We start from the raw sequence: 12,327 nt of genomic DNA, 5'->3' as shown, positions 1-12,327 counted from the left end.
CCCTTCTGCTCTGGTTGCCCAGTTTATGAACTGCTTCTAATAAACTTTCTAAAATTCTAATGTTCCTCAGATATTTGTTTAAGTTCCAACCTCAAAAAAGAGAGTTTAATGGATAAAAATAAAGTGACCCACCACTTTTTTCCCTTGTACACTTTATCCGCCTGTTATGGTTTGGATCTGAAATGTTCTATCAGATCTCATGCATTGAAAACTTTACCCCTAAGGTAGAAAAGTTCAGAAGTAGGACCTTAGAAAGTGATTAGATCATGAGGGCTCTGACTTTCTTCAATGAACTATTGGCAGATGGTTAAAACTGAGGAGGCCCAATTAGAGAAAGTGGGTCCTTGGAGGCATGCCTTTGGAGTCAGTCAGTCTCAGTCTGTCTGTCTCTGTCGTTCCCTCCCACCCCCTCTCTCTCTTCTTCCCAGACCTATGTGGTGAGTAGCTTTGCTCTGCTGCTTCTTGCCATCAAGGTATTCTGCCTTACCATAGGCTCCAAAACAAAAGAGCCAGGTGATCATGTCCTGAAGCCATGAGACAAAATAAATATCTCCTCCTTTTAAGTTGATTTTCTCAGGTGTTTTGTCACAGCAACAGAAAGCTAACTAAAACACCTCTTCCACTTTCTATTACTCATTTCATTACCACCATAGAGACCAAAGCTGGAGTGTAACCATAATATGTTAAGGGGCTGTGAGAATGCCATCCAAGGTAAAATGAGGGGGGAGTCTAAACAGAGCATTCCAGTCTACTGCAAATGGTATGCCAGCCCTCTATTGGCCAGCATTATTGTTTGTCCCCAGTGAGCTGAAAAAGATACTTCATGTAAATACTATGGAGGGAAAATGTTGGGAAACTTTGTACTTTAAGGAGTGATGAACAAAATAATTTTCATTGTTAATCATATCCTATAGGAAGTTTGTGGTACATTTACCTACTTTCATTAAAATAGATTATAAAGTTATTTATTTTTTTCCTTGAATCAATTCTGGGTTTTAACTTAGATCTGCCTTTATAATTTTATGACTTACTGAAGGTAAATAATTTTTAAACATAAATATATCATAATTCAAAGAAAAAGTATAATAAATTAACTTTTGGGAATAATCATCTTATATATCATTTCTTGTTGTATAGGTATATTGATTTACAGGAAAGTCAGAGAGACTTTATAGAGCATGAGTCACTTGAAATAGTCTTTAAAATGCAACATGATTTTTATTGCTAGAAACATTGTTCAAATACTCTTTATTTTCCATCTGTAAAAATAAATACTTAAGGACACTTGCTCTCAGTGGTAAGCATTTTATTTAGTTTATCTAGGATCATAGACAAAATACTGGCAACAAGCTTCCACTTTGAATTGTTTCACAAACTACCTCTTTAAAGTTCCAAACAGTTCTAATAGGATTCTAGTTCAGCTGCAGAGATGTTTAGACAAGCCAGTTGGCTGTATCTGGAGTTAATTGGAACTCAGATTTGTGCAAATAATAGATGTATTCATATGTATTTATTTTGTAAGGCTAAGTTACTTTGTGACTAAAAATTTGGAACATGAAGGCAGCCTCATAACCATGTCTGTTTATTCTTTTTCTGAGCAGTCTTTTCCATTCCATGGCATAGATAACGTAATTATCTGATTATATGGGTTTGATTTTTAATCCTTTTATAGGTTCATGGTCCCATGAGTAAACAAAGATGGTGAGACTAACACAAGTCCACCATCCATAATTCAAATCCATTTATTGTAGATATCATCTTTAATCAAAGTGTCTGAGTGAGAATTTACACTTGAACTTACAAATAAATAAGCAGAAATTTATGATTTTTTCTTTCAGACTGAAAAATATTTAAAAGATTTATATTGAGGTCAGGCACTATGGCTCATGCCTATAATCCAAGAGACTAGGGAGGCTGAGACAGAGGGATCAGAAGTTTGAGGTCAGTTTCAGCTAAACTTAGTGAAAGCCTGTCTCAAAAAACAAACAGCTGGGGAAGTAGCTCAGTGGTACCCCAGTAGTAGGGAGAAAATATGTATATATACATATTAAACATATATAAAATATATATTAAATATATATAAATATATATATATATGTTAAACATTTGTGACAAATGTGGAAGTGGTTGTAACTGTGCACTCTGTTGGTAAGAAACTAACTATAGCCACTTTGGAAACCAATTTGTCACCATCACTTAATTCCAAATATACATTTGCCTAGAACTAGCAACTCCTTTGGGAATTTTTTCTTTTTGGAATATTAATATGAATAAATTAATGAAATTAGGATTTCAAATTTAACATATTAGATTGAATATATGCTACCATATATATTTTTCTAAACCCAAATCAATTTAGAAATAAAAGGAACAACTGTACTCAAAAGGGAATTTCTGATTAACTAGAAACTAAAGAAATGTCTGAAATAGAAGAAAAGAAAAAGGTGGCATTATATTAAAGGTGAAGGTAGCATCTGTATACAGAATAATATTATTCTAAAGATGGAAGTAAAGCGGGTATTGCACCTGAAGAGGTGGGACAGAGAGCAGCAAAGAGCCCAAGGGATACTCAAGGTGATCATCTCTCTGGGTAAAACAGTAGGAATGGTACAAAACAAAAGAAAGAGATCTCTGCTCAGGGCATCTGAGAATAACCACACAGTATTTTTATAGGTAAAGAAAAACATAGGAATATTTTTATGATTTTTGAATCTAGCAGTTGTATTAGTTATAGCAGGTTAGCTACTGTATCAAATTATCCTAGTGTATCAGTGCTTTGACATCGTAAAAAATTACTTCTCACTTGTGTCCCAATTCTAAGCTGATTGTTTTGTTTGCTGAATGTGGTCTCTTAGCAGGTGTTTATGGTTTGGATGTGAGGTGTCCCCCAAAATTTCATGTGTGAGACAATGCAAGAAGGTTCAGAGGAGAAATGATTGGGTTGTGAGAATCTTAACCCAATCAGTGAATTAATCATCTGATAGGAATTAAGTGAGTGGTAACTGAAGTGGAAGGGTGTGGCGGGAGGAGGTGGGTCCCTGAGGGCAGGGCTTTGGAGTATATATTTTGTATGTGAGCTGCTTCCCTCTCCCATACTCTTCCACCATGATGTCCTGCATCACATTGAGTCCCGGAAAATGGAGTCAGCTGCCTATGGACTAAGACCTCTGAAACTGTGAGCCCTCAAATAACATTTTCCTTCCCTAAAATAGTCTGGTCAGATGCTTTAGTCACAGCAGTAAAAAGGTCAACTAAAACACAGATGCAAGATCTTTTATCCCTTAACCCCATGAAAATCTGCCCTAGTTAATTTTGATGAAGTTAAAAAAAGCAGAGCATATGAAAGATCTTGGGGGACAGTGGGGATTTAAAGTTTTATCCTCAGACTAGCATGCAATATTTCAGTCTATATCCCAGGAATCCAGCCAGATGCATCTAGAACACTGCCCAGAAAGCTAGGTCCCAAGAACTCTACTGCCTGTTCTGTTTAATCTCAGGACCAATAGCTGGGCTTGCCAGACACTGACACAGCCTAACAGAGCACAGACTAAAGAAGTGACCGGCTCCCCCAATCCATGCTCAAAGGAAGCGTCAGATGGGTGGGATGCAGTCCAAGTGGTAGTTAGGACACAAGGAAAAAAGATCTAGAATAAATCTTGTGATAGAAAAGGAATATATAAAAGAAAAATATCTAAAAGGATAATGACTCCAATTTTCCCTAGGCAGCAGAAATTTTTCATATTGAAAAGACCCCCCCATCAGAAAGTATTAAAAACAAACAATAAAAACAACTTCATTCAAGTGTCTCCTGGGAGGTATATAATGGCAGTTTATGGAGCTAGATGTGTTTTAGTGCAGATAGAAAACTCCGCTACTGTTTATCCAATGTTCTTCTTTCTCCAACTTACCTCTCCATCACTTGAAAGGCCCAACGGTTTTTGTTTGGAAACTCAGGAAGGAAGGATTCCATCCAGACAGGTTGACCTGGTAAGACCAACCATGTACATCTTATGTATGTATGTATGTATGTATGTATGTATGTATGTATTTCAAGGACTTGGCACTCATGATTGTGGGAGTGGGCCCAACAGGTCCATAGGAGAAATGGTCAAGAAAGGAAGATCATCGAGATATGAAGGAATCAAATTCCCTTGGGAGGAATCAAATTCCATGACTGAAACCACTGTTCATAGGTGTCATTTCTTCGTGGAAAATCTCAGCCCAGCTTTTAAGAGCCTTGTACAGATTCAATCAGGCCCGCTCAGACTATCCAGTAATACGTTTCTTACTTAAGATTTATGTCTTTATTACATCCTCCAAATGCCATCCAACAGTTTCTATTAGTGTTTAATTGCATAACTGGGAACTATAGCCTCGTCAAGTTGATTAAGCAGTGAAGCTATCACCCTTGGCATCTGTATACATCTCCTTAAAAAAACACATTCAATTTCTAAGTAAAGATGATGAAAAAATTATACCCGTACCTCACATGACAGACAACTTTCTCCATTAGAACTGAAGACACACTAATCCTTTCCCCAGAAAAGGATGAAAAATTCTTGGATGATGTTCTCTTCCTTTTTGGTATCCCATGATATAAATGCTGAGATAAAATAGCATCAATAATTGAGGAAAAATACGGGCAACTCATGTGACAAAGTTATACCCTCAAAAACTCTGAAAAATCAATAGGAGAAATATAAGCATTTCCATGTTTAAAAGCAGGCTTCTTTTCAAGAATCAAAATTCTTAAGGATTTAGATCAAAGTTTCAATATCATTCTGACTTTAAGTCTTCTCCTAAATCTCAAGTCAGGTCTCATCTTTTGGGTCATAAATAAGCAGAAGAAAAGAGAGATGGTCTGTCTGTGTACATTCTTGATCTACTTCTTCCCTTTCTATTTTCTGGATGTGGGGTATAAAGGTGTAGGGAGAAGTAATTAGAGGGGGAAAGACTCAGGTCTTTTTATTTAGGGGGGTAGTATTTTTAATTCCTATTGGGTTGATAAAGACTGATCCTCAAGCTTCCATTATAATAAGGAACCACACATTGGCTCCTTCATAAGGGCACTTGCAAGGTCTTTGAGGGTTCTGCCATAAGGACCTATTCATTTCACTGTTCCCTGGAGTTCCAGCCCAGAGTCTTTCTCCTGGAGTCCTTTTGTTCCTGTAAGCAGTCTCTTATCTAGGTCATGTTGCAGCAGTGACATTATGTAACTTTGTGACCTTGGGGAAATTCATTGTGAGCTCAGTGGTCAAACCAAGGTTCAGAAAGGATACATACCCATTTAAAAACAATGGATATCTCATATAGTGCAATTATGCATGGTTTCACTTTCACTTTATTACTATTCTTTATAATTTTTATTTTTATATAATAACTGGTGCATATATTTCAAACAAGTAGTTTTTTAAACCAGCATGGGTCATCTTTATTCCAGAGAAACACTTTTAAGGGTGTTTAGAAAAAAAATTAAGGAATAGTAGTATAACTCAGTGGTGGAGCACTTGCCTAGCATGTACAAGGGTCTGGATTTGATCTACAACACTACAAAAAGAAAAAGTACAAATACATAAAATATTTTTTCAACCATACATATCATTCAGTTGCAGTGAGCAACATAGTCACTAAAACAACTTTGCAATTTCTCATAATTGCATAGATAAGTGATCCAAATGTTATGTATAGGTAGGCTATGTTTATTTTGCAGAGAAATACTTAATAAGTCACTTAAACTTAGGTTCTACAATTAGTCTTCTTTTATTCCAAGAATATAGTACATAAAACATTTCTATTATGAAATCTACTTTCTAGATTGAAGACAGTTTAATGTTTTGTACTCCCTATTAGTAAGTGATTTTCCGGGAGCAAGAATGCTATATATATTGGCTAGACAACTGAAGATTATGGAAAAGCAATTTGACATTGCTTTTCAATATTTACATGAAGTATGCTTGTTGAAATGAATGTGCCATTTATGAAGTACAGATAAATAATGTAGGTGAATTGTGCTGACTCTGTAAAGGTGATTGTGGTGTTTGGATTTATGTGAGTTCCAAGAACAAAGCAGCTATAGGGCTAATAAATCAGTTACCTTTTGTGAGAATGGCTTCTTTACATATCAGTCATCTATCTGTTGGGACTCTCTGATTCTAGTATCACAATTCCTCACAAAGATAAAATCATGCCCTCATATAGTGAAGACTTCTAGTCATGAACTGAGAGTATAGATGCAGGGAGGAGATTGGAGGCTTGAGAAGAGTGTCCTTTAAGGGAGTTGGCTACTTTCAAACTTAAATATACATAAGAATCTCCTAAGATCTTGATAAAACTCAGATTCTCAGTAGGTCTAGGATAGGATTTGAGATTCTACATTTTTCACAGTGCCTAGGTAATATCAATACTCCTGACCCATGGAACACACTTGAAGTAGCAAAGTTCTAGGGAAAAATGACAAAGTTGAATGAATCAGGAAAGAGCTGCTTGAGTGTCTGGCAGCATTAAGCACCTACTTGGGTTCATTACCATTGACTAAAAGTGAATCATCAACATTTTTGTGTCTTTTGTGTATATTCAGCCCAATATACACAAGCCCAAAGTAAATGGAAAATGGATTTAGTCATAAATTTTATTTTGTAAGGTGAGAATGATGAAAAAAGAACAATCCAAAGTCAAGGGTGAGGAGAGAGCCTCATGATCACATTTAAAGTAGGTTAGGACAGGGAGCCATGGACTGAATACTCCAAATTTATATGTTGAAGCCGAACTGTCTCCTCTGTGATGGTATTTGGAGGTGAGACCCTTAGGAGATAATTAGAGTTAGGTGAGGTCATGAGGGTAGGGCTCTTGTGATGGGAATAGTGGCTTTTTAAGGAGAGGGAGAGAGAGGTATCTCTCCTTCCATATTCACTAAGGAAAGGTCATGTGAGGACGTATTAATAAGTCATCCAGTCTGCAAGCTAGAAAGAGATCTCACCAGAACCCAAATCAATCGACACCTTGATCTGGAACTTCACAGCCACCAGAACTTTGAAAATAAATTTATATTGTTTAAGCCACTCAAATAGAGTTTTTTTTTTTGTTGTTTTTTTTTTTTTTTTTTTTTTTTTTTTATGGAAGCCTGAGCAGACTAACAGAATAAAACAACCAGAAACTGAGGGTGGGTGAAAGAACTTTGGATGGTGTTGAAACTTTTGGTATTGAAGAGACTAGATATTGAGATTACATTGCTGGGAGGGTGCCAGATGTTCATGTCAAGATCTATTATGTGACCTTGGGAATAAGCGGCTAAATTAAGGTGAAGAACAATGTTCTGGGTTTAAACAATTTTTGAGTTTAAAAAACTGAGAGGTCCATATTTTACAGGTACTATTCACATTCTCATCAAAGATCAGAATAGAGTTGGAGACGATGAGTCTGAGACTAAAAAATTATGATGATTGTTATAATTGATGATACTTCCAAAGCTACAAGATTTAGAACCAGGAGGTAATAACAATCATGGTAAAAGAATGTGAATCCTCCATAAGTTTTCTATATCCATTGTATTTGTTATGCTTTATCACAGCACTGAAAGAAAAGAGTTATCATCACCATTTATAAATTAATAATATAGCTGCAAGGCTGAGGCTGTAGCTGAGTGGTAGAGTGATTACCTAGTATGCGTGCAAGTCAGGGTTTGATCTCCAGCATCACCAAAAGAAAGGGAAGAATCTACCTGGGCAAGGTGGTCCATACCTGTAATCCTAGCTGCTGGGGAGGTTGAAGCAAGATGTTCTGGCCAGCCTGTGTAACACAGTGAAAACCCACCTCAAAAACAGAAAGAAAAAAAAAAAAATCAGAAGAGAAAAAAAGTAAAAGAGAAAAGAAAAAATAGCCAAAGCTCAGAAATGTTAATTAACTTTCTAAAGTCACATCATTTGTAAGTGGATACACTTGAATTTTAACATTAACTGTTGTGTATCTAAACCCTCATAGGATGAGCTACTTCTTTTAAAGATCTCTTTTTTTCTTAAAAGTTTTTAATATCTAGAAGTACCAGCAAGGAATCATTTTCAACAGATTTGTCTCCTCAAAAACAGAAACTAAAAGTAGAACTGCCAGCCTCTTCTCTTTTCACTTTACTTCATATGACCACACACCTCAAAGCATGTGAAATGATACACAGTAGTTGGGGTGGGGGGTGAGAGAAGAATGGAGGAACTTTAGATTATGTAGAGGGAAATGAGAAGGAGGGCGGGGGTATGAAAGATGGTGGAATGAGATAGACATCATTACCCTATGTACATGTACGATTACATGAATGTTATGAATCTACATGGTGCACAACCATAGGAACGAAAAGATGTACCCCGTTTGTGTACAATGAATCAGAAAACAGTCTGTAAAAATAAAAAATAACTAAAAATAAATAAATAAATAAATAAATGTCCCACCTTCATGCCTATCATTTCCCTTACTTCCCAATCATAGATTCTACTTCTTTCTGCTTTCTTGTAAGTACTAATTCCTATAATACCACAGTTTAGTTAGGGAAATTTTTATTTTTTTAATACATAGTGGGACACATAATTATTAAATTAAAATACATTTATGTACCCAAAACAAGTAGTGTGGTAATAGTAACAAAATTATCACATTTTGACAAATTCACAGATTAAAGTGAGAGCATTGGGTTAGGAGTCAAAAGACCAGAGTTCTGGGACTAGCTCTGCCACTTGGGGAGCTGTGTTTTTGCAAAATATCTAACTTTTCAAAGTCTCATTTCCTTGTCTCTGGAATGGGTTTAAACAAGGCACCTAATATTTTTTTTTTCTTTTTCTTTTTCTTTTTTCCTCGTGAGTAAACCAAGGGCCTTGTGCGTGCTAGGCAAGTGCTCTACCACTCAGCAACACTACCATTCTCACAGTAGATTTTTCAAGGAATGATAGTAAATATACCAATAATTTTCATTTTACCCACTGATTAGTTTTCATCCCTCAAGTATTTTTTTTCTCTTTCTCTGTATCTCAGGAAGGAGATGAAGTGAACTTTCAATGGGTTTACCAAGAGCCAGGTAAGCACAATTTTTGCAATTTGTTCCCTGAAGTGGATAAAGCCTGGTAACCCACAAGAGGCAATTCCTGGGAAAAATGAGCTAATTTTATAAACCTGAATTGTGATTCTCAGATGTAAAATGTTAAAAAGCCAACACTTTCTGCAAGAGCCATTCAGGACTCCAGGGGAAACTTGATCTGTCTGAATAATAATAAACTATAATGATAATAGCCAAGTGCACCTCACAGGAGTACTAAGCTTTAATGACTCAATGTTTGTGGAACCCTTTGAACATCTCCAAAGTTATGTAAGCATAAATGAATAAGTAGGAACATCATATACCTTTGTTATTTCTGCATTAAATCTTTCCTGATAATTTCTTTTGATATCTTTAAGGTAGGCATTGTATGAGACTAATATATGAACAAAGTTATGGAAGAAATAAAATATGAAATAATACACAGTAGTGCTCTCAAATGAAATAATTATATTCTCATATTAATGAATGAGAATGAAGTCATTAATTGGCCCTCTAAAAAATCATTCCTAGGTTGTAAAGAAGGAAAATGAGAATCTGGAATAGGCACTTAAGATATAAATGTCTATAAAGAATTTGAAAAAACAGTCGCTATTTTTGTCTTATGGAGGAGACAGATAGACTTTTCAATTATTCTTTATCACACCAAAGATATTTCAATGATGTTTTCACTTATGAATTTTATACATTTTTTCATGTATCTTTCATTCTGCCTTCCCATTCATCCTGCATCACATTTACTATGATATAGAAGAGTATTGTTTATGACCTAGGTTAAAAAGATCTTCAGAGCCTTATATATTTTTATCATATTTTTCCAAAATGCACAATCAGGTCATTGATATTGTCTTGACTTTCAACTAAGATAGCTAAAAATAGAATGCAATAGCCCAAATAATCTCTTCGGTAAGCTTTACTGTAATACTTGGATCTTCACCAATGAAATTTTCATTTCCGTCAGCAAGCCTTGTCCTTTAAAATGAAAAAGGACCTGAGGAGATTTTGTTGAGGAGACTGCTCTTCTCACCTGTGCTTTTTCTCTCTTATCTAACATCATTGTCCTCAAGACAAAGGGAGTTTCTAAGGGTGAGAAGGAAAGGGAAAATAATCAAGTCACTGCGTTGTAAGTGGAATAACTCTGGGTGGGACAGCTCCACACCAAGTTTGAAGGGATTCTACTTCTGAGACAGAATGGGGACTAGGGAAGTGGGAGGACATAAAACAAAGTGTGTATGCCTCCCTTTCTTCCTAGGAGGAGACGTGATTGCCAGTAGGCAGCGGAGTCTTATGCTTCCAGAATAAGATTGTGTTTTCCATTCACTGTATATTCTTCTCAGTTTTCTGATTTAAGTTATAGCTCTGAGTCTTTAAGCATATTTAATTGTACTTTATGTGCTGAATACATAAAAATTTCAAGGCTTGTGAGTTCAATACAACTGAGACCTGGAATCAGCACAATGGCACATTCCTCTAATCCCAACTACTTGGGAGGCTGAGGCAGGAGGATGGCAAGTTCAAGTCCAGTCTGGGCAACTGAGTGAGACCCTATTTCAAAATAAGAAGTTATAAGAACTGGGGATTTAGCACAGTTGTAGAGCACCAGTGGGTTTAATCCCTAAAACTGCTTTAAAAAAGTAGGAGGAGGTGGAAGAGAAAAAGAAGAAGGAGAGGATGACAATGTGTATAGTAGGGTCCTCTACCCCAGCAGATGCTACAGCCCTTTCTCTAAGTGATCCACTTTATACTTTGAATATAGCCCTTGCTGCTCTCCACTGCCACTTATTTTTAAAAGGACATGTTTCTTTCTCTTCCTCCTCCCTAATCTCTCCCCCTTCCTAATCAACAAATCAAACAAGCAATCAACAGATATATGAAAAAATGTTCAACGTCTCTAGTAATAAGAGAAATGCAAATCAAAACTGCCCTAAGATTTCATCTCACCCCAATTAGAATGGTGATTATCAAGAATACAAACAACAACAGGTGATGAGGATGTGGGGGAAAAGGTACACTCATACATTGCTAGTGGGGTTGCAAATGAGTGCAGCCACACTGGAAAGCAGTATGGAGATTCCTTGTAAAACTTGGAATGGAACCATCCTTTGACCCAGTTATCCCACTCCTTGGCCTATACCCAAAAGACTTAAAATCAGCATACTATAGTGACACAGCCACATCAATGTTTATAGCAGCTCAATTCACATTAGCTAGATTGTGGAACCAACCTAGATGCCCTTCAACAGATGAATGGATAAAGAAATTGTAGTATATATACACAAGGGAATATTATTCAGCCATAAAGAAGAATAAAATTATGGCATTCTCAGGTAAATGAATGGAGTTAGAGAATATCATGCTAAGTGAAATAAGCCAATCCCCCAAATCCAAAGGCCAAATGATTTCTCTGATAAGAGGATGATGATACATAATGGGGAGGGGGGATAAGGCAAGAATGGAGGAAAAATGGATTGTGCAGAGGAAAATGAGGGGTGGGGAAGGGGCAGGAGGAAGGAAAGATAATAGAATGAGACAAACATCATTACCCTATGTACATGTATGATTACACAACTGGTGTGACTCTACTTCATGTACAACCAGAGAAATGTAAGTCGTACCCCATTTGTGTACAATGAATCAAAAAATAATAATAAAAGAAGGACGTGTTTCTCTTCCTCCTCCCTAATCTCTCCCCCTCCCTAATCTCAGGGGAAACAAGTTTACCTTTCTTCCCAATCCTAGGCAGAGTTATTTGTCCTTGAGCACTCATCCACCATAGAAATAAATAATTCAGACTTTGGGGATGGCCCCAGAAGGTCTCAGAAATGACTTTCTCCCAAATTAACAAGTGAATTACAACTCCAACAGAGAACACCTGGAATGTAGCCTTTGAGTCACCTCTTTAAAAGTCCCCTGTTTCCCTAGATGGGCAGAATCACAGCCTCTAGGACAGGAGTCCCCTGTGTTTCTTCTTTGCTAGCAAAGCAATAAAACTTTTTTTTTTTTTTTTTCCTTATTCTCTAAACCATGTCCTCATTATTGGATTGGTATTCGGGACAAGAACCTAGCTTGTGATAACATTACCACACATTCTCCCCACCAGCCTAGAGCACATGTCCACCAGAACCTGTGTTCCAGCTTCTAGACCATGTCTGTGTGTCAGAGATTCTGGAGTGCCAGTTCACCAAGACCTGAGCCTATCTCACAGTTCAGTGGGGCCCTTTCCTGGAGTCTCCCTGCAGGCGCGCTTGATCAGA

Source organism: Sciurus carolinensis, chromosome 8 (genome assembly GCF_902686445.1).
Source record: "Sciurus carolinensis chromosome 8, mSciCar1.2, whole genome shotgun sequence".
Classification (NCBI taxonomy): Eukaryota; Metazoa; Chordata; class Mammalia; order Rodentia; family Sciuridae; genus Sciurus; species Sciurus carolinensis.
This window is presented reverse-complemented; position numbering follows the sequence as displayed.